The sequence below is a fragment of the Meleagris gallopavo genome, chromosome 4 (assembly GCF_905368555.1).
Source record: "Meleagris gallopavo chromosome 4, MGAL_WU_HG_1.1, whole genome shotgun sequence".
Classification (NCBI taxonomy): Eukaryota; Metazoa; Chordata; class Aves; order Galliformes; family Phasianidae; genus Meleagris; species Meleagris gallopavo.
This window is the reverse complement of record NC_139407.1, coordinates 55,313,622-55,336,761: the sequence shown is the minus strand read 5'-3', so window position 1 is coordinate 55,336,761 and position 23,140 is coordinate 55,313,622. Positions and strand designations below refer to the sequence as shown.

General features: G+C 35.4%; 1 long non-coding RNA gene across 2 annotated transcripts in view; it reads right to left on the bottom strand.

Annotated features, from left to right (window-relative positions):
- Positions 1 to 606: 606 nt before the first annotated feature.
- The window catches only part of LOC116216625 (uncharacterized), a 54,520-nt gene continuing 31,986 nt past the window's right edge, over positions 607 to 23,140 (bottom strand). The window contains exons 2-5 of one of the 2 annotated variants that reach the window (XR_014883203.1): positions 19,636 to 19,730; positions 18,216 to 18,285; positions 15,024 to 15,089; positions 607 to 3,417 (exon numbers count right to left, since the gene is read on the bottom strand). This is a non-coding gene — a long non-coding RNA (uncharacterized LOC116216625). Of the gene's footprint in view, positions 3,418 to 11,509; positions 11,795 to 15,023; positions 15,090 to 18,215; positions 18,286 to 19,635; positions 19,731 to 23,140 lie in introns of those variants that run through there. The other variant, XR_014883204.1, reaches the window with a different exon arrangement.

The window sequence follows — 23,140 nt, the reverse complement described above, 5'->3', positions numbered from 1 at the left end:
CTGTCTTTGGCATGAACTTACTGTCTTTGGCTGCATTTGGAAATACTGAGCATTAATGCATTTGAGCCTATATTCTCAGAAAGCCAGGACTGTACCATTAGTAACCACATTTGGAATAACTGCATACTTGAAGACTCGTGATGGGCTTAGCAACCTACCTTAGATGACCATGACTGGGAAAGGAGCATGGACAAGATCTCCAGAGTTCCTTGCCAGCAACAACTGTTTGATGATCCCATGATTCTTTGCCGTAAGGCTCTCTCTTCTGTTCCTCATATCCTCACCCTGTCCAGTAATACAGCATGATCAAGCTGCCTTCTACAGTGTGAAGCAAAATGCCAAACTTTTTACACAGTGAAAAGCCATTCATTTTCTCACACATTTTTCAGGAAAATCTGAACTTTCCCTAAACTTTTACGCCTGAATTAGATGCATCCTATGCAGAATGGATAACTTTAGACAAATGCAGAACTAAACATTACCAGGCTTTTTTGAGAGAAAGAATGAAATTTCCTTAATAGTAGGAGGCATTCTCAGCACTCTCTATGTAACAAGGATGTTTAACGGAAACACGAACCACACGAAGACAAGATTTCTGTTCAGAGAGGTAGTTTAATGGAGAAAAAGCATAATGAAAAGAAGCTGGATATAAGATGCATATTGTAGTAAAAGTAAGTTTTTAAAGAATTGCTTGCATTTGTTTACATTTTCAAATCAAGTTTTGAGTTTTAAATACATATGCACTAAGGTGACTGTAAGTTTTCTTGATATAGATTTCATGGAATCTATGACTTGAGCTATGCAGAAAGTCAAATTCAATTCTTAACATGGTCTTGCCTGGCTTTAAATTTTTTGTGTATGAAGTTAGCTCTGAAGAAAATTTCTTAAATGACTTGAGCCCACAATTAATATCACTTTAAGGAAATCTGTTAATCACTTTAAGGAAATCTGGATTTGGCTACCTTAAGACACATGAGAGATGAGAGCTTAAACATTCTCTCTTTGTTCTCTCATTAGTAGAGAACAAAGTGTAGAAACATTAATCAATCAAATAAACACTTTTAATCCTATTGGGGAACATAGTTCTAATCTCATCATGGGAGAAGCAGACCTTGTTTCCTAAGTTAGAAATGGTAACAATCTGATCTTCATGTTTTTACATCAGTCTATTTAATACAGTCTTTACATATATAAATCAAAGGAAAAGAGATGTTTGTTTTTAATACTGTAGAGAAGAACTGCAAAGAATATTTTCAGTTATCATTTTTTGCCACATATCTGCAAATAGCTAAGGGACTAACTACTCACAAACTCATAAAAAATTTAAGAACCTACACTAATTTTACAATTTTATGATCCTACCTTGTGTCCCAGATCTTTTTATTATTGTTCTTTCTGCTATCTCACCAGGCACTTCTGCAGTACACTTGCATCTCATTTTGGTTTAAGTCCTAGATACACTGTTGTCTAGTGTTATCCACATCAAGTATTTTCTCTCAGCTATGCTGTATGGTCATAGATCTTGGTACAGTTGCATTTGTTGTCTGTCTCAGGCACTTCCCACTGAGTAATCATTTTTGTATCTCATTGTAATCACTTCAGAACAGAACTTGTTTCTCTTGTATGTATGCACAATTTTTCTGATTATGAGCTTAATGGTTTACTAGATATAAACAAATAAAGATATAGAAACATAGCTAGCCATGCAGAAATTAGGATTCTGCTAAGCGACACAGGCAAGTAGATCTCCATGGTTCTAGAAAAATCAAGACCAATATTTGCCAAGATAGTCAGCCAAGGCCTGACTTACCTGATCATTTCAGTGAAATTGCTACATTTCCACAGAACTTTGATTCTATGCACTTGGCAATACAAAAAGGAAAAAGCATTTCTTAGAAAACCTCACCCATCTGTGTAGTATTTTTGTTCTGTATTTATTTCTAAATCTTTTCCATTTGTTAATATCTTTAATTTCAAAATAAATTTAAAAAGATATTAAAGCTCAAGAAATTTAAACTGAAATTTAAAAGTTAGAAGGAGTTAGGAGAACCTTCTTTTCTTCAGCTGAATCTAAGCATTCAGGAAGAATGAACCTAAAACTTCAGTATATTAGGACAAATATATTAATTTAGTATAAAAATTACTGAATCCAGCAGAGATCCTTTAGAAAATTCTTTTAATTTCTGACTTCCACTCATCACTCGTTTTTTTCTCATTGTGTCCTGTCATTGCTAGACTGAAATTTTTTTTGTCCTCAACTCTAGTTTGAGTTGCTTTTCTTCACTCACTATTTTTTCCTCATTAGTATTGTATTCACTTCGTTTATTTTAATGCAGTATTCATTTTTATATTTGAAGCTACAGAACTGCAATGTATTCCTCTCTTCTATGCTTTTGTTTCAATTTTATGCAACATTCATCTGCATTGTCCATACGTTACTTTATCTTCATTGCTCAGTAGCCTGTTTCCCCCTGAGAATATATTAACCAATCTGACAAGTATTTCCTTCTGACATTAAGCATCCTGATGTTTTTTCCTCTTTTCAATCTCAATTTATTTCTAATTATAAACCTTAATTAGATCATGGTTTCTTCTGCTTAGGTACTTTTTCATTTGCTGCAGCTCTAATTGCTTTCTATTTTACTTAAAGGGAATGATTTTTTTTCTCTTTTAGCTCTTCTAGAAATTAATACCTCAAAAAATACATAATGCTGTCAAAAGAGAGGATAATAAATCATTAGTTTGCCAGTTGGATTTTTTTTGGATTTAGTCTCAAAATATGTGATATTGAAACATAATTATCTCAAGTATAACTCAATCATCATTCTTTCTCCATATGTCTTGCCAGCTCTAACAAGGATTAGAGTACTTGGAGATTGTTCCTGCCATGTTAAGCAGAGATGTGTGTTGTGGTTTTTATGCTTATTATTTGTTATGCACTGACAGTGTTCAAATATATGTAATGCATAAGATTAGAGTGGTTAGGGACTGTGAATGAAATGTGGGTATGCATTGGATATACATCTAATGTGAAGGTGTTGGCAGTGATGAGGATGCAGGACTCCTCTCCCAGGAGATACTGGGACTGCCCTTTGACAAACAAAGCCAGTTCCAGCCGGTGCCAATGGCCTCACTAGAGGCACTAGCAGACAAGATGGGGGCAACTTGGGAAAAAGTACTTACAAAAAGAATAAACCTAAGATGGCAGTGAGGAATGAGGAAAAAATACAAAAAAAAAAAAAAAAAAAAAAAAAAAAAAAGGCCCCATGAATAGCAAGGACAGAAGAGAAGGGGGGAGAGGTGCTCCAGACACCAGAGCAGAGATTTTCTTGCAGCTCTCAAGGAAACAATGATGGAGCAAGTATCACACTGCAGCCCGTGAAAGATGTTCTTTTCCTTGAAGTAGTAGTTAAAAATCTAGAAAATAAAAAATAAAAATAAGTTATGAAGGATTTATTCTTGTAGCTGGCCGATGGAAATCACTTAGAAGGATATTGTCAGTCATTAACAGATATCTCATTTAATTCTTTTAAGTAGTTATGTGTCAAATAAAATACACTGAAAACCTACCAGGATAGGCTTTAAAAAACTCACCTCAGAATGCTATTATAAAAAAAATGCCATTTTTAAAAGTAAGAAAATAAAGAAAAGACTGGTTTCTACTGATAGAAATTGGTTTCACATATTGGAAGTTAGCATAGCTGCTGTTTCATATAAGACAGTGTTTTAACATATAAAATATTCATAGTCCCAGCACTAGAGAAGTATTCAAACTAAAAGGAAATCTTGGCTTTATATACCTTGACCTCATTCACTCAAAAACCCCCATTTTTAATTCTGGTGATGACAACTTTGTAACATGACCTGAGAACCCCACACTGTGATCTGCATCTGCATGCTTCTTCTGAGTTGACTGGCAGAGCTTTGTTCAGCCTCTGCTATCACTGTCTGCCACTGGAGTGGTGACTGCCAACTGGCAGCTGAGTTTTCCTTTGGACAGACAGTTGGAAAGATTTTTCTTAGGATAATAACTGATCTATAAGAAAACAGATCTGATATTTTATCACTGAAGTTACGCTGACAAGAGTGATTCAAAAATTTAAAACAATCTCATCTGAAGTATTTCTGTAAAACAGATAAAAATAATAGATTTTAATCCCTTCTAAGTAGGACTTTCTTAATGCAAGATATAGGAGGCTTTGGTTTCAATGTATTTTAATTCCTACTTCACCATTTGCTCTTGTGGGTTTAGTTAGAAAAATTAAATAAAGCACAGAGCTCAATTTGTTGAAATATTCAGATGTTTATGATACATTTTCAAAGAAAATTAGAACCCTATAATAAATGAAATCTGCCCACACCAGCTTATTTTCAGAGAACAGGAAGCCCTGAACAGGCATCCTGATGATCTCTACAAGATAGGATTGGATGGATGGATCAATATATTATGAAGTTGAAAATTTAGTAAGACTGGTGTTGGATTATACATTTACTTTAAGGACAGGAACTAAGATCTTACTATGAGGAGCGGCTGAGGGAGCTGGGACTGTTTAGTCTGGAGAAGAGGAGGCTCAGGGGAGACCTTATTGTACTTTGCAGCTTCCTGAACAGAGGTTGTGATGAGGAGGAGGTTAGCCTCTTCTTCCAGATAACAAACAAAGGACCTGAGGAAATGACCATAAGTTGCGCCAGGGGAGATTTAGATTAGATACAAGAAAAAACTTTTTCTCTTAGAGAGTGGTCAGACACTGGAATGGCCTGCTGTATGGGAACTGCTGAATCACAGCCTGAATCTCTGATTGATCACCTGAGGTGAGCAATGAGTCAGCCATGGGAGCACAGCTGAAGGCAATTCATTCACCTGTGCTGCCAGAAGGGGGTGGAGCCTGGCTCTACCTCTCCTAGACCCATTTAAGAGCTGACTACCATGGGAAAGGCTCTCTTCTGGAGATCTCTCCTTTGAGAGTTTTGTAGTGAGACCAGGATGTGGGTAAGCATTCTATCTATTCTATTTTTGTTATTATAACCTGCTTAGCCAAACTCTCTTGTTTATTTCATAATTATAACATCTGTATATTCATTGATTATATGCCTGCTTAGGGAGGTGGTGGAGTTGCTGTCCCTGGCAGTATTCAAGAGGTGTCTGGATGAGGAGCTGTGAGATATGGTTTAGTGCTTGTAGTAGCAATGGTAATGGAGGACAATTAGACTAGATGATCTTACAGGTCCTTTCCAACCTTGTGATTCTATGATTACAAGAACTATCTGAAGTATGCTGTATCGCTGAAAATAATGGGCTTACTTTGCACAGTAACCTTTATTGGCTTTCAGTTATGAACCCAGATTTTCCTAATGGCTGACTTGAGATCAGGAGAACCTGAAAAATCTTAAACTTACAATCTGGCACTAGATTCTCATCTTTGCTCAGATTAGACTCTTTCATCTTCCCCCGAATATATGCCTATCAAATAAAATTCTTTTATGGCATTTCATGGAAATCCTTCTAATTTTCTCTCACATATTCAATGCATCAACAAAACTGTTAAAATGAAAATAATTCTGTGTTAGTGGAAATCTTATTTCAGGATAAATCAATAATAGTACTTCTGTATTCTTGTGGAGCAAAAAGGACACATTTCTAAAACCTAAAACTGCTTTAAGTTTGTCTTTAAGATTCTCTCCCTTCTACATGTGTAGACTTGAAAACAATTGTATAGAAGAATTATCCCAATGCTTTCATGTCTCAATATTTTAGTATAGGTATAGCATGTCAATTGACAGGATATGATTGTTATATTCTGCTAAGTGCTTAATATATACTTCCAAGTTACCTCAGTACTGCTATAATGACTCCTCCCACCTAAACTCTCTCAAAGGGAATTAAATGACTGTAATTATGTTGAAATAATAGGTAGGAGATGAGTTGCTGTAGAACTGAAAAATAAAAGTTTCAAGACGAAAACTGAAGTGCTGGTACTTGTGATTGGTGTGCTACTTCTTGGCTATTGTAACTGTAGAACTGAAAATGGAGATGTGAAAAAAATGCACATACATCCATCATTGTAGTTTCATTTCTGTGGAATATATGGAATCACTTCTTTTAAATTTTACTTTACATCATCTTTCCACTCTTTGTTCTTGCAGAGACAGATGTGTTTTTATAAGCAAGGATGTCTTCGCTTAAGTCATAATTCTAACAATATTTAAATAACTTCACAATGGTGGTAAACTAGCTCAGATTAAGAGAGGCAATGTAAATGCAGTTGGAATTAGTTCTGCTCTTATGGTATCCATATAAACTAATTCTGTATTTGCTCAGGAAAGTCTTGATATGGAAACAACAGTATGTGCTCTCACATCCAAATGTGTTTACAACATTAACACCTACGTAACTCTATAATCTTTGTAAGGCAGAATTTGTACTCTGCTAAGTTCATGTGGTTCCTGCTTTGTCAGATGAAAAATTCTATCTGCACCAGCAGAAAATCTGAAATGTTGTTTAATGTTAGAAGAAAATGGGGTGAATTGTAGAAAATGTGATCCTTTCTGAATTAAAAACTTGTTTTTCACTGATTCCCAGTTGCTTTTATTTTTCCCACCAGCGAGTCTTAATACTGCAAATGTTTCTGATAGTTACATTGTATTTCATATGTGACCTTTAAAGGTTACTAGTAACTTCAAGTCCTTTTTGGCAGGGCTGTGCTCAGTGTTTTCTTCCCCCAGCTTGTATGGGCAGAGGTGGGGGTTGCAGGGAGGTTGGAGCTTGATGTTTGAGATCTCTTCCAAACTAAGCCATTCTATGATTCTTTGATTCTAGTGGGTTGCTGTGACACCGGTGCAAGGCCTTGCATTTGGATTTTTGAACCTCATGACGTTCCCCTGTGCACACTCCAGGTCTCTCTTGATGGCATCCCATCCCTGAGGTGTGCTGACCACAACACACGTCATGTGTCATCCACAAACTTGCTGATGCTGCATTTGATCTCATTGTCAGTGTCTTTGATTAAGGATATAACAGAGCGCTAGCCCCAGTACTGACCCCTGTGGGACGCCACTCATCACTCCAACCAGACTGTGACCCATTGGCCGTTACTCTCTGGGTATGGTCTTGTAACTAGTTCCCCATTCATCAAACTCTCCACCTATCAAATCCATATCTTTTTAATTTAGAGAGAAGAATGTTGTGGGTAACTTTCCCAAAGGCCTTACTGAAGTCTAGGTAGAAAACATCAGTGGCTCTTTACTTGTCCATTTACACAGTTATACCATCATGGAAAGTCATTATGTTGGTCAGACAGGACTTGCCCTTGATGAAGCTGGTTTATTTCACACCACCTTCATCTCTTCCGCATCCCTGACTATAGCTTCCAGGAGGATCTGTTCCTTGATGTTTCTCTGAAACAGAGGTAAGGCTGAAAGATTGGTATTTCCCTGGGTCATTCTTTCTACCTTTCTTTAAAATGGTGTGACATTGCCTTTTTTCCAGTCACTAGGGACTTCGCCTGACTGCCATAACTTTTCAAATATCATCGAGCGTGTCTTGGTGACTACATCACCCAATTCCCTCTGGACTCTAGGATGCATCTGGTTCCTCAGATGGATGTGAACCCGATCTTCAGTTACAGCAGGAGGGACGTTGCTCCTTCAGTACCCACCTTTAAAGCCATTCACTGAAGGGGTGTGTGAAGAGTAGTTGCCAGAGAGAACTGAGACACAAAAGGCTGTTTTTGCACCTCAGCCTTCTCCTTGTCTACAGTTATCAGCCTGCCTCTATTGCTCACTAGGGATTGGCACACCTTCTCGGACTTCCTTTTTCTGAATTATGTACCCGTAGAAGCTTTTTTAATTCTTCTCCCCTCTTGGCATGTCCAGTTCTAGTTAGGCCTTGGCCTTCCTGACCCTGTCTCTACACACCCTAGCAGCATCCTTACACTCTCCTCTCAGGGTACCTGTTCCTGCTTCCACTAAATTGTTTCTTATATACACATATAACTACTTAAAAATGAACAAAGCCTGTACTCAGGCTTCCCTCTTCTCTTCCCCATTGTGTAAGACATTGCTATAATGGATTTGTCTGACATTTTTTTTTAATCTTCCATGTAGACTAATTGTGTATGTACTAGATGGGCATGCTAGTTATGCATATTTTGACACTTTTTAGAATTAGGACATAATGCAGTAGTTGTGTAGTTCTCTAAGCTATGTTCTCAAGGAGAATGAATGTTAAAAAAAAAGTAAAAAAAAAACACAACAACGAAAAAGTCAAAATTCTCTTTTCACAAGTTAAATCAGACTCCTTAACAGAAAAGTCGAGTGGAGTAATCTTATCTGAGGTGCTGGGGAATTTCATAACCAATCCTTCTAGTTACCTTAACCAGGATAAAACTTTCATGGTTTTATCACTCTAGCTAAAACATATAAATGGCTTACACAGAAGCATTTTGTTATATTGAAAAACTCTTACGTTTTGTTAAAATGTGCTATTCTGCATAAAAATAAATCATAGTAGAAAATAAAAATAGCTGGCTTTTCTTTGTTTCTGGTCTTTTTCTTACAAGAATGCTGAAAAAAAAATATGTACTATTAGCACCACCAGCAGAATACAACATCTTTTAGCTCAAGTGGGCAGCAATTTCTTCACTTGTATCTCAGGATTGAAGTATGATCAACAAATACTTTTTTGAATCTCTGAGATTGCCTTTGTGTACAGACAGACTAATGTGAGTCTCATTCTTGTCTTCCTTATACTAGTATTATACCTCTGCGAGTCTTTTGACATTAGTAGTTACAAAATCAGTGGAGTTAAGGAAGCATAATAGATAATTTACCACATTGAAAGAATTGGCCAGCACCAAATCCATTTTAGAATTTTGTTTAAGTAGAATTTTGCTCATATCCTTTTTATTTGCCGTATTTTTTGTTCTTTGTATCTTGCCACTTTCAAATCCTTTACTTACGCAATATATTTCTCCATAAATGCCTAAAGCCAGGCACTGATGATATCTTTAAAAAGAATTTCTGAATGACAACAGAGCTCTTGGTTGAATCATTTTTTCTAATTTATATAGTAAAGAAATTCACAGGACTCCCACAGGGAGTCAGGAAATGGTACAAACAAACAACACAATGGTAATCCCTTTACTAAAAGCTCAAGTCTGAATTAAATATTATTAGCATTGTGTAGATAAATACTGAATGTTTTTTTTATATCCATTGAGCCTACAATCTCTAGTCAATATAGTACAGTACTTGCATCTTCAAAAAATACATGAAAGTGTCGGTCATCGATTGAGATGACAGCACTGTAGACAGATGGGGAAGGAAGTGAAGGAATAGGGAAGGCCTTTGTTTTTGTTTATTTTATATATTACACTGAGGAGTAAAAGTCCATTTGTAAACACAAATTCGAAGGAGCACAGGCCAGAGGAAGATAATTACATTAGGTCAATTGTTATTCTAAAATAAACTATAAAAAAAAAATCTCCTTTTCTAATTCCCAGTGAAATTATCCAAATATTATTATGGATATAGGAGATTGTCCAGTTTCTGCAAAACCAGAAACTTTCCTATGGAAGTTCCAATGATATAGGATAGATTTTTTTTCACAAATAATTACAGCTTATCTCAGCAAATTAATTAAAGAAATTGGCAGCTGAAACAGAGCAGAATGTAGAAAAATGTGATTACTTTCTTTTTCCCATTAGTTTTTCTCCTCTTTTCTTCCTGTCTAATTTCACTTACTGCCATAGAGATTTTCCTGTTTCTTCTGGCAACAGGATCTCAAATGACACTTTCATGTTAGATGGCACAGTTAGTGAATTCCCTGAAAACAGTAAGCTTAACAAGGAAGAATTTGTATTCCAATCTTCATCTGCCTATCTGAAACACTGCTTTTTATTGATATAATCTTTTCAAAAGTGACAAACTTATTAAAAACATATTGCAGTATTCTGCAAATATTAAACTACAAGGAAATAAAGAAGGTAATGAATTTTAAGTATGTAAATATATATAACACACGCATATTTAAGTGGATATAGAAATATTTGCAGAGAAAATTATCTTTGAGAGGCACTGCTGGGAAATTGCATGAATGGGTAGAAACAGATGATATATTGCCTTTCAAAATTCACAGAACAAATGTTATGAAAAAATGTAATGAAGAATCAGCTTCTACATTGTTTATCAGAGGCAAATTGAAGCATATTGTTTCAGCCATCAGAGAGGTTTGTAGAAGCTACTGTCACTGATAGCACTACAGTTATCATTTTCTAATACAGAAAGCCTCGATTTAGTCTTTTCAGACTAATAAGCTGGTTTCACAGACTAGGATTTAACCAATGTGAATACGCCTATTGGCAAAATGATCTCCATATCCTCAAACTCTACTGGGTAGCATGATTTCTTTCTGTGTTTTTTCCTTGTAAACTGAAGTATGGACATAAAAAGTGAACAATATTTCTGTATTACTGATTTCAACTGTGCTTTGGCTCTCAAATCCAATTGGCATGACAGTTAAAATTAGCAGGACAAGGTCAAACTGTCAAGGATGAGGCTGGCTGCGAGCAGAGGGGCTTTTGCGGCTTTGTTTGCTTGTCATTTCAGCTGCTATGTCAGCTTAAATACCATCAGTAAAAAAAACACGGAGCATAGCTTAAGGAGTAGTGGGGCGAGGGTCACATCTGAGCAATGATCAAACAAGGATAAAATCCAGAGAGGCCACACTCCCTGGACACTGTGGCTTCAGTGTCTTTCAAAAAATGTCAGTGTAGGCTGATTAAACAAATGCTGCTGCCAAGGCAAAGCTGATTAACCTACACTGCATAGGAAAAGTTCACATGCAATGGGCTATCATTCTGAAATACTTTGGGGAAGTGAAAAATGTTACAGTGTTGTGATAAAATGGAATATTGCACAAAGTCTGAACATTTGCTTTTCCTAGCATACCACTGTTTTACATTTTTCTTGATTTGTGTTCTGCTGACATGATTTAAAAGCCTTTCAAAATGGCTCTTTGCCCAGACGCAGCTTGAAAGTCCAAGCTCTCTTACAAAAGCAGGTGAAATTAGTTTTGCCATACATACAATTCCATTCATAAATCTTTGCTCAGTGTAGTGTAGTCATTTTTTTCCTATTAATAATTGCCTTTTCCTAAGTTAGATTATATTCATTTACTGAAGTTTTTCTCCCGTTTTCTCTTTCTCTCTCTAATCCATATTAATATATATCTATTCATAAAAAGAATATTTTCCAGAGAGGAATCATTCCCTTCCTGTATCGTATCATACAGTATGGTATCATATAGTATATTGTATAGCACAATATAACTGTAAAGGAAAATGATCAAGATATATATAATTTTTAAAGTTTTGAATGATTTTGGAAAAAAACAGGCATTTCCTTTGTACTATTAGAATTATCAAGACATGGAGAAAGGTAGGACAAAATGCGTAGTTTTAAAATATTTTCAAATATTTTATTTTAAAATGAGAAAAGTTTTTCTTATTAACTGGAAGAATAATGTTCTTTCTGGATAAAGAGAAGCTTCTTGTGTACTGTCAGATATTATAGATCTTAAGTTCACACTCCTTAATCAAGTGACTGTCCTGTAAGTCATTGATTAAGGACTGAAGAAATTGGCTCAGGTTCCTTGATCTCAACTATGACAAGGCAACAAAGCTCACTTTTACCTGAAGAAAAAGGAGAGACAGGAAGAGTAACCAGGCATGAGGGGGGAAGGGAACAGCCATTCAAATAGGTGCAGCAGCACTCGAGAGGTGACAAAGCAAGATATCTGTCAGGGAAAGGAAATAAAGGTTAATGATTTGGATAAGCCAGGAAAAGAATAAATTGTAACAGAGGGGTATAAATTAAATTATTAATTAATTATGCTGCAGAGCAATTATATACCAGGAAAGCAAAGCACAGGAGAAAGGAGACTATCCCTCTAACAATAGCCACAAACAGACTTAGGTGACTAACAAAAACAAAACAAAATAAAAGATAGCAACAAAATTTAGATTAAATTCTTTCTTCTGTGCCAGTGATATAGTACTGTGCCAGGGAGCCATCCTGGACCAATGAATCTTCATAGAGCCCTAGTAGGATATGTAAAATTAGACCGCTCATCCCTTGTTTCTGAGGAGCTGATTTCTTTGTAATTCTTCCTCCCCCTCAGTAGTCAAATGAAAATGCAATCAGAATGAAGCTCTTCAGCTGAAGAGCTGAAGCAAGCTCAAGAAAGGATCAAATATCTCAGTTAGAGATGAGACATAACCAAAGAGAAATCTGAATATACCACAGCTGGAGAAGGAGAGCTGAGAGGGTCTATAACAGTTACTTCAGTGAACTGTCAATTTAACTCACCTGCATTCTCTGCACACGCCCAGTGCATCTCTGCCACAGAATAATGCCTGGGTATGCTCTCCTCTCATGTTTGGTAGTATGTGCCAGGGTACCTGCTTCTGAAGTAAGTGCTTTGTTTGTTTTGTGGTCTTAGAGTATAACATTTGTGCTTATATTTCCTGGTACCTAGATTATGCCTGTTAACTCCTTCAGATTTAAGATATTTCAATGAACATTTGTGTTTGAGGGAATGCATTAATCACAGGATGAATGTATGAAACAAATAAGTGATGTCACAGTTGTAGTTTTGCGCGAAAGTTCAAGTAAGGTAAGCTGGTTTGTGCTAAACATAATCAAATTAGCACCTTTAGGTGTTCTGTTCAGAAAGCATCATGCCTATATGTAAAGGTAAGAAAACAGGGGTGTAACCCTTGTCAGTTCCTACAGAAAGTACTAATGAAAGTATGTGTCTGTAGCAGCCTTTCTCAGCTGTTGGGTCTTCTAGCAAGTGTTCTATTTTTAAAAGATAAAGTATGTTAGAGGAGAGAAAAAAAAGACTATCTCTTGAACACACATACACAAAACCTGCATTGATGTAGTACAAAAAATATTTAATTAGTGTTCATTTTATCAGTGATAATCTTGTCATTTTGCTTTGTTCGTTCATATAAAAAGAAAACACAGAACCAACTGTTTACTGTCCTTTCTGAATCTGTAGCTACAGTACCCCTTTCCCACGTGGGAGGTCAATAGGACTGCATTGGCTTGTTTCACGTGTCAGGGTCCCATTAACGTAATGTAAGAGTTGGCACAGATTTCTGAGCAAGTTTTGTCTATGAAGTCAAGAGGAGAATCTGAGTGGAATATAATACTCTGCTAAAACAATAATACTCTCAAAATCTAACCCTCATTAACTCGTCAAGCCTAGTGACAGTCTTTAATAACATTCATTCTTTCTATGTTTTATCTTAATTGATTTCTTTGTAGCTATTTGAGTAACTAAAACAAGATTGTTAGTGTATCTACATTTAATGGGAAGACATTCTATTAGTTATCTATTTTAAAAATACGGGGATGGAGTTGTTGTACTTATTTTCTGGGCAACTTGCTATGGAGTTCTTTAAAAAATACATGGAAGTATGTTTGATTCTTTTTTTTTTTTTTTTTTTTTTTTTTAATGTCTATAACAAATGCTAGAATGCTGCAAAAGCATTTACAAGAATCCTGTGAGAAATGTATGGTCATTAGCTAACGTTTTTGTAACGAAAGAGAGGCTGGGCATTCACAGAGAATATGCATAGTTTCTTTTATCAAATGGTGTCTCTAATTAAGAAGGTTTGGAGAGGAAATAAGCAGGAATTAGTTTGCAGGAGGGGGACGTGGAGAGTATTTGTTTCTCTTTCTCTGCACTTTCTAACCTTGTGCTGTTTGTGCTGTGGGAGCTCCACCCTTCAGCCTAAGGTGAATGCAGCCCTTGTAGATATTACAATGTGCAATATAATTCCTTTAGTATAATGAATATTTGGATCTCACCATGACTTGAATACAAGTTTGGAAGATCAGCATCTGTCAAGATTAATCTTTGACTCTCTCTTGCATACTCCTCTGTCCCATTCACTGAGTGTTGATGTCCACAGCATCATCTCCGCAGGAGTTTGCAGCATCCACTGACTGAATCACCACATATCAGACTTCGCTACATCTAAGATCATGATTGAAGTGAAAGCCTATGTCACTAATTCTAAAAACAAACAACAAACAAAAATGATAAAAACTTACACTACCAACAAAAAAACAGCAACAAAAATTGTGGTTAAAAATTCATTTTGAAAGATATTAGAAGCATCAAACATTCAACATCCCACTTAGATATTGTTTTGATTCAGAAGAAAGTGTGAAAATACAGCATTTTTATTCGTTCTTAGGTGTAGTTTCATACCTCAGAAAAATAAATATCTCTTCAAACCAATATTGCATTATTTTCTTATTCATTAGGTCTCAGTAACCACTTTCTGCCCATTTGTTTTCTTCATTGCTATGTTTTGGGGAAATAATATACAATTATTAATGATTTTCTGAAATACAGCACAGGTGCAGGCTGCAGCTGTTATGGGTAAACTACATTTTGCTAAACTAATTCAAATCCCACTGAGGAAATAGAAGAATCACTGCATTCCCATAAAAAGAGAAATGTTTTCATAGTAGGATACAGAAGTTTCCACATACATTCTATCTAGTCAAAAAGTCTTTCGTAAAGAAATTAATTGTTGTTGTAACAATACTCATATGTACTTATAAAACCTTTTACTTTCATACTTGGTAAACACAGCGCTAGTTATTCTAGCCCCACTAACACTTCCAAATTAAGGTGATATGCCAAGAATTACATTTCGTGTACTGTAATACATCTGAAATAAACAAGAGTTATCATCCAGACTCATATTTAAAATATATAACTTTTCATAAGGAAAGTTACCATGAAAATTCCATTTGCCAGATAAATCGATATTTCAGTAGTTGTTTATAACTGTGTACTTACATCTGTTCATAGGCTATGTGCATTCATTTTTGTTGCCAAGCTTTTGTAGTAGGGTATATACTCTAAGGGAGTTAGGTGCTATTTTTATTTTAAAATCAGTATTGTTTAGACCAAGAAAGGCTTCACGTAGGAAACACACCTTCATCTCCAGATCAGAGTGGTAGGCGAAGTTCGAGTCTCTTGTCTTCCCTCTCAGGACATCAGCCTAGAGAAGATATGGGTATCTTAGCTGAGCCTTGGATATCTATAACTGAGAGAAGGTGATTTTCTGTACTAAGTGGCATGATGTAGATTGAAAAGTGTTTCTCAACTTGAAGTTCCACTGTAGAGAAGAAGGACAAACTGGGTGAGCTTTTACATTAATCCATTGTCCTGGTTTCAGTTGGGATAGGCTTAATTTTCTTCCTAGTATCTGGTAAGGTACTGTATTTTGAGTTTAGGATGAGAATAATGTTGACAGAATGCTGATGTTTTAGTTGTTGCTGAGTAGTGCTTACACAGAGACAAGGACTTTTAGACTTCTCGTGCTGCCCTGCTAGCAAGGATTTGGGGGTGCATGAGGAACTGGCAGGGGATGCAGCCAGGAGAGATGACCCAAGCTGCCAAAAGTGATGTTCCCCACAGTAAAGTGTCATGCTGAACAATAATATTCAGGGAGCTAGCAAGGGTGGCTGCTGCTTTAGGATTGGGTGGGCATTGGTCAGTAGGTAGTGAAAAAACATATGGTGCAAATCAAATTTTGTGTATTCTTTTATTATTATTTTATTATTATTATTTTACCTTCCTTTTCTATCCAATTAATTTGTCTTTATCTCAAACCATAAGTTTTACCATTTTTTCTGATTGTCTTTGCCATCCCACTGTACAGAGAGAGAGCTGTGTGGTGCTGAACTGCCTAAACCGTTAAAATGCAACATCCATAAGATAAACATTTTGAAATGTCACTGCAAGTTATCGAGGCAAAAATTTCCCTTACCTTCCCAAACCAACGTTCTAGGCAGTCCTGTAAGTCTGGGATTCCTGAACACTTCTGCCCAGTGACTGCCAATAGAGATCCTCACCAATACTTGGGCACATGTAGCAAGGTACTGCCTTCAAGAATGCCTGCAGGGGTATCTTGATTTGCCTCAATCAATCCAATCCATTGGGTTGATCGGATTAGAGACTTAATTGTGCTAGGTATGTACCTTCAGGCAGATTCCTGGTTTATAAACTGTTACGTTAGTTTCCCTGAGTTTTTCCATATATGCTTGTGTATGAAGTGGAGATTTAGGGTAAAATTTCACCGCTGACACTATGGAGATCCCATTCAAATTAGGGTAAATTATTGTAACTGTAATAGTTCAATCAATGTAGGTGTTATTTAAGGCTTTTTTTTATATATACTTTTATGCTTTTAAGTTATAATAAGCTTTTATTAAATTTTTTATTTACACTTATATTTTTCCATGGTGACTTTTTTTTCAGCTTCCCATTTTGTATGTATTATGCGTTATACCGACTGAGGTCTGCATCTTGACCTTTTTCTTCCATGGGGAATTCATGTTGCCACTCTGTGGACTGTCCTTTTGACTCTGGCTTGTAGTAGTGACATCACATCTTGTCATTGCTACTGTTGTGATTCAGGAAATGGTCACGTTGAGCCTCATATTGGTTCTATAGTTCCTGACAAACTTGCACACAATGCTCTTGCTGTTCTTGTGTGAGCATTTGTGGCACCCACCTGTAGCAAATCTTGCATTTTTCCAGAGCACTGAAGCCAATATTCAGCTCTGTACAGTTTCCTGGTTGTAAGCCACCAATTTCCTGTGGATGACCTGATTGAGATGCTCTTCATGATAGCTGAGCATGGCCATCCAGAATGTAGCTTGCCTTTCACATTGCTGTCACCACTGCTGAAATGGACTCTGCACCACCTGACTACACTGACATCCAATGTTTGGTCTCCATTCAGCAAGAAGCAGTCAATTGGTGCCATTTTTTCCACATGAAAGCTTTGCTTCATACGCCCTTCCATGTCAGATTCCATTCTATCAGTCTTTCCCTCTGCTGCCATCTGTCACACAGCAACAAAATGTAACAGAATATTGGCGGGAAGGTTCAGTCTCTACTGCCTCATACCACCAATATTTACTTCTGACATTATGAACCAGCATGACAAAATAGGAGACATTACTATCAGAGCAGCCTTTGCCACCTGAATTTTCAGGCATGCTTTGTTTGAGAGTTCAGAAAAAAATTGTCCTACAACAAGTGATCAGAAAGCGCTATTTATAAAAGCTTGTATATGAATGCTTGTGTATAAAAGAAAATTCTATTAGCAGTAATAATTTCTTTTTGGAATATTATTAAATTACACCTATCTTTGACCAGGTTTCAGCTGGGACTGAGTTGTCTTTCTTCATAGTGTCCACTACAAAGATATATTTTGGCTTTATTGTTTTTTAATACACAGATATGTGATAATACACAGATATTTTAGTTGTTGCTGATTTGCGATGTATAGAGCCAACAACTTTATAGTTTTCTCAGCTTCTGTACTGTGCTACCAGTAAAGGAAGCTGAGGGGGCAGAAGGAGTTGGAAGGGGATACAACCAGGACTGGCCAAAGGGATATCTGATAACTTACAACATCATTTGAAAAAAAAAAAGCTTGAAAAATGGTGGAGAGTTGGCTGGATGAGCAGCTGCTGCTTGGGGACTGGCTGGGCATTGGTCAGTGGGTGGTGATCAGCTGTTTGTTTTGTGTGTATGTACAAGTATACATGTATATAATCTTTTTCTTTTTTTTTTTTCCTCATCTTTTTCTGTATTTATCCCAACCCGTGAGTTCTGCTTTGTGTTGTTTTTGTTTTTCTGATTCTTTTCTCCCATCCCTGGGATGTGGGGGGATAAGCATAATGCTTAGCTACCTGCTGGGTTAAACCACAACAGTCTCAATATGAAAACACTGAATAGATATAGTAATGGGTCCCAGTATCTTTAGTGTACTTATCCATTTAGTGTAAAGATATATCCTCATAAATATCTGCAAGAATATGATTGTAATTTAAGTTTGACATCTTGCAGAAGTGCTTTTGCAGACCATTAAGAATATGTATGCACATGTCCTTATGAATTACATCATTTCTATATATATATTTTTTTTTAGGATCAGAAAAATAGATAAAGAATATCAAAGAAAAATACAGGCTCTGTTCCACAGAACATTAAGTTTTGAACAGCTTGGAGAGCGTATAAGTACTACAGCCACTCCATATTTATTTTGATGTAATTGTGCCACATAGAATGTGCTTCTTCTCACCCTGTGTTGTAACACTCAGAAACTTACAGTTTACTGTGAAATAGCAGCTCCAGAATGCTAGAGATGGATCAGTTCCAGCATTTATTTAGTTGTTAGCCTTGAGGGGAAAAAAAAAAAAAAAGAAAAAAAAATTGGATATCCATAGCAGAAAAAAGGTTTATTCAAATGTTGTATAGAAGATTTCACTTAAGAGAATTACAGTTGTTAAGACTAATAGGTGATATTCCTTCATATCCCTGTGGCTTTCCTTTATACATTATATCAAATGTTTTCCTTACAAATGTATTTAAATACTGTGTTATTTCTTTTTAAAAACCAGAAAACATGATGCAGTATGACAGCCTAATATGAAGACAATGTGAATGAAATTCAGAATGCTTCAGAGTTTCTTGAATGACAAAATATAATTCTGAAGAAAAGAAAAAAAGAGACATCATGCCTTCATATCTAATATTTGTATAATGGTAAAATTAAACAAGTCAAAATGTAAACATAATGCATAAAAAACTTTAAAAATGACATGTTTTTAAGTGTAGATTATTGATAGAGAAAGTAAATATTCTGTGCTAAGATTTATAAAATCAAAATTCTTATGAAGTTCATTAGAACAACAGAAGTCTTAGAAAAAGAGGCCTTTCACTAAAAGAAGATTAAGATGCTTCAAAAAATTTTAGAAAAGCAATCTTTTTAGGAATACTCCTATGTTTGGAAAGAATTAAGATGTCAGTTGTCTACGTAGATAGATATTGTTTATTAATAGCTAAAAAAGATGTTAAAAAAAATCTGGTGGTAATAAACATTTGAAGTCATCAAACTGGGAGAGTTTGCATGCATACAATCCATAAGAGTTGGTTGATAATATCTCTGGCTTGATAATGTTGATTTGTAATAAATCTGAGAGATAACAGAGAAAATCCTGGAGACTGCAAGACAGCATACATTGTGCCAATATTTAGAAATGAAAAGTATGAGGAGCACAAGAATTATAGCCCTAGAACGTTTTTCCTTAAGGATGAAAAACTTTAGCTGTTAAAGCCATAAAGAAGGACAAGTCATGCTAACCATCATAATTTATGAGAAACATAAACTATTTTATTATTTTATTTTATTTTATTTTATTTTATTTTTACTAATTGAAGATTATAAGAGTAAACATAATAATTATTGTATTATGTATGATCTCTTGGCACATGAACTGAATCCCATTTTGCTGAATATGGATAGAAAAGAAATAACAGAGATGTAATAAATATACTTGGGTATCCCCAGAATAAATCCCCTTTCACAAGTGCACTGAGTGACCAGTGACAAAAAGTAGACAAGAATGAACAGGAGAATGAAGCAAACACATTCGCTGATAAATTGGGTGGTGATAATACCAACTCTTCACCTTGCTTTACTGGGAATTCTAAGAGGAGAATGATGAAAGAGAAGTTTTCATAAATACCTTCATAGAAAGAATCTGGGAATCCTTTTCCGCAGAGTACAGTTGAGTCTGGGAAGAAAATAAAATTTTCCACTCTCAGGAGGGAAGTTTCCATGCTGTGCAGTAAAAGAGAAAATTTATTCACTCGGTCCTCTGCCCCTTTTACCCCATTTTCCAACAGTGAGACCAGAAATATTATGAATCCTGTAATTTCAAAACAATAGTAAACGTGGTGAAGATTTTGATTTGTAAATGGACATGGAAAGCTTGAAAAAACTTTTTCAGTTCATGGTTTGCTCTGCCTATTTCTGATATTGGCTACCTGTCAGGCTAAGCTCTCATCTTTGGTGTCACTTAACTCTGCTGTGTTCAAAGTTGTAAATGATAAAAAAAAACCTCTTCTGTTCATCATTTCAGTGCCATGTTTGTAACAATTACTCTAACTACACAGTAAATTTCAGACCAAATTGTACAGAAACAAGAAAGTTTGGGTTTTTTTTTTGGTTTTTCTTTTTGTATATTTAAGTATAATGGAGGGAACATTGGAGGAAGTTAAAGATATTGCTGAGAAGTTCAATGATTTTTCTAATCTCTTTCTATACTTCAAAGGATTTTTAGTATTACATTCATTTTTTTTTTTTTCTTACAATAAAGATGAAAACCTCTCTAGGACTAAGAGTTTTTCCCCCTCCTAACAGCACTCAAATCAATTTAAGAAGTTTTTTTAGTATAGTTTTTCACTGTAGGAGGTCTCTTGCAGGATAACAAATCTAGCAAGTATTATGTGACATAGCAGTAAAAGTCCTTGAACATTTTAGTAAACTAATAATTGTGAGTGGGAACAAACCTTTACTCAGAAGTCTTCAAAAAAGGAGGAGATAAACTAGATGGTGAAAGGTCATTTCTTCCACATCACACTGACAGTACAGTGTTTCAAGGCACAATTAAAAGCCTAGTGTTAACATGTTTGTATACGTTAAGACTGGACATTAGGGATGGAACTCTTTCTGAAGATTTAGATGTAATTTCTTAGTGATCAAATCCAGAGACAGCTACAAGAGCTTACTAGAGGTTGATGTGTATAGTAACTTGGTAACACAAACTGGAAAAGAACCATAAATACTAATTAATCCACATGAGAGAGGATAATAAGAATGACCTATTTCAGAACTTAGGGGCTTTGTATCAGCTCATGAAATAGCCCTGAATATCTATCTTCTCTTGTTGACACCTCCTCAGAAAATCCACAGGGTTGTAACGTCTGAAGAGGGAGGAGGATAAACTCAATATGTTCAGGAAAACTGGCAGTAGGAAAATATGACATTTGCTAATGAGTTGTACACTACTTCACTGTATGCAGGATAAGAGACATGATAGGTATGATCTTGATCGGCAGTTCCCAGCTTTCCATATAGTGTCCTTCCTACAGGAAAAAACCCTCAAGAAATGTGCACTGTCATTTTGCATCCAATTCCAGTTTAGAAATGTATGAATATGTTTCATCATTTTTAGCAGGTTTAAAAAGTCAAAATTACATGTTCTACAAAACAAACAAGAAATATACTTGGCATTAAAATCATAAAGACAACAAAAATCACTTTTTGTCTGCATGTCATTTTATTTAAGTGGGTTTGGAAAGTGGTATTAATCCTATAATTACAGAATAACAGAGGTCTCCTTAATCTTTAAACCAGAGAGTGAAAATGAAAAAGATTTAACCCTTAGTGAACTAGGTGAGGACTGGAAGAATTAGTGAAGTTGTGCTTATGGCCAATTGAGATTGATGAAGTTCACATTTAAAATAAAAATAAAAATTAATGTAACCAGTTTTGGATATGTCTTCCAAAACAGAAATCAGTGAAAGCACGACATTTTTTTTTTTTAATGTATTTTCAGTAGGAAGGTTTCTCATGGTACTTACTGCTACTGTAATCCATGAGTGAAATACTCCAGAAAAGTGCAGAGTTCTACTTCTCTGCCTGCTTGTAATGCAAAGCACGTGCAATGCCAGGTGCAGAAGCACCCTCTCAGTTGCCAAACCCCTTGGATCTTGTTATGACTTTTTTCATATGAGCATGTTCAGGAATTAACAACATAATTGAGATTGGTCAATCTTTTAAAGGTTGTTGTCCTTGAAATATGTGTCATAATTTATTTACAGCTCCTCCCTTAAATTTGAAAAATGAGGTTACTTTTCTACACAAATTGATTTGTGCATTTAAATTAAGAAGACATTCTGATTAAAATACAGCCCATTCCATTCAACTGGAAGTACACTTACAAATACATTTGTTTAAATCAAACAATCCTGCTGTTAGTATAGATGTTGGAGAAAACGAGCTAGCATATCTATTTGATTAATCCATTTTTTATCTGATTGGAAAAGAACTCTGACTTCAGCATTTTTGCAAATAGTAAGCTTGTTACTAACATTGAAATTTCTGTGATAATACAAATGTCTACTTATATTTTGATCACTGGAAATCTTTTCAAATAAAATACTGAAGAGTAAGAACTCCTCCAGTATTTCCGCTCTGAAGAGCAAGAAAGGTCTAGTTAAATAAGAGTAGCTCAGCCACCTCTGTGGCTGAATAGTTCAGACCTCTGAAGTTCCGACTTAATGTGTGTATTATGTTACTGTGGTATATTGTGTCACTACACTCTTTGCCAGTGTTTGTCCTGATCTAGCTCTTAATTTGTTGTGAAGAATACAGCAAAATGACTCCACAGGTTGTGTCTACATTGCTGCTCTAGCTTGGGTCATGGGAGCATTTTTGAAGTGAATCCCATAGTTGCTTTCACCCACTATGCTTTGATCTGCAACAAGGAGACACAAACTTATTTTATGAATTTCATGTAGTCTCTTTCCTGCAATAATTACTACCTTTTTAATATGTTCTTGATGCCTTGTATCAAGAGTTGTGTTTGTTTGACCCAAATCTAAATTTCATAGGTCCTTGTTCTGCAGTGATTGCAGTGTTTGTTTTCATTTTGTAACTGTAAAATGTTAACATGAAATTATCTTGCTTTTGAAATTTCTTGGAGAATAATTTTATCTTTAAATAAAATAACATAAAAAAAAAAAAAACCAACATAGTGAAATGTACTGTTTTCAATGAGGAGAGAAAAGAAGGATGTCAGTCTTGCTTAAAGTCTTATATTTTATAGTTTAATCATGCTCCACTGATCTTCTGTTTCATCTTACCAGAATTTGTTTATTTTTTCATCTGAATTAAGTTTGAAGATAAAATATTATTTATGTAGTGAATCATATGAAAGGTTAAATCTTTGATTCAGCACCACTATTAAATTTATAAGACTGGGTGTCAAGAGAATGGAACTATACAATAGTAGAAGTGTGTAAAAGTCTCTAGCAATATCTTCATAAAAAATTAATTATTCAATTAAAAAAGGGGGGAAAAAACACAAACAAAACAAAAGCAAAACTACAAAACAACAAAAGCAACAACAAAATGCACACACAAAAAAAACAAGCCTGAAGACATTTAGTTACCAATAAAATTTT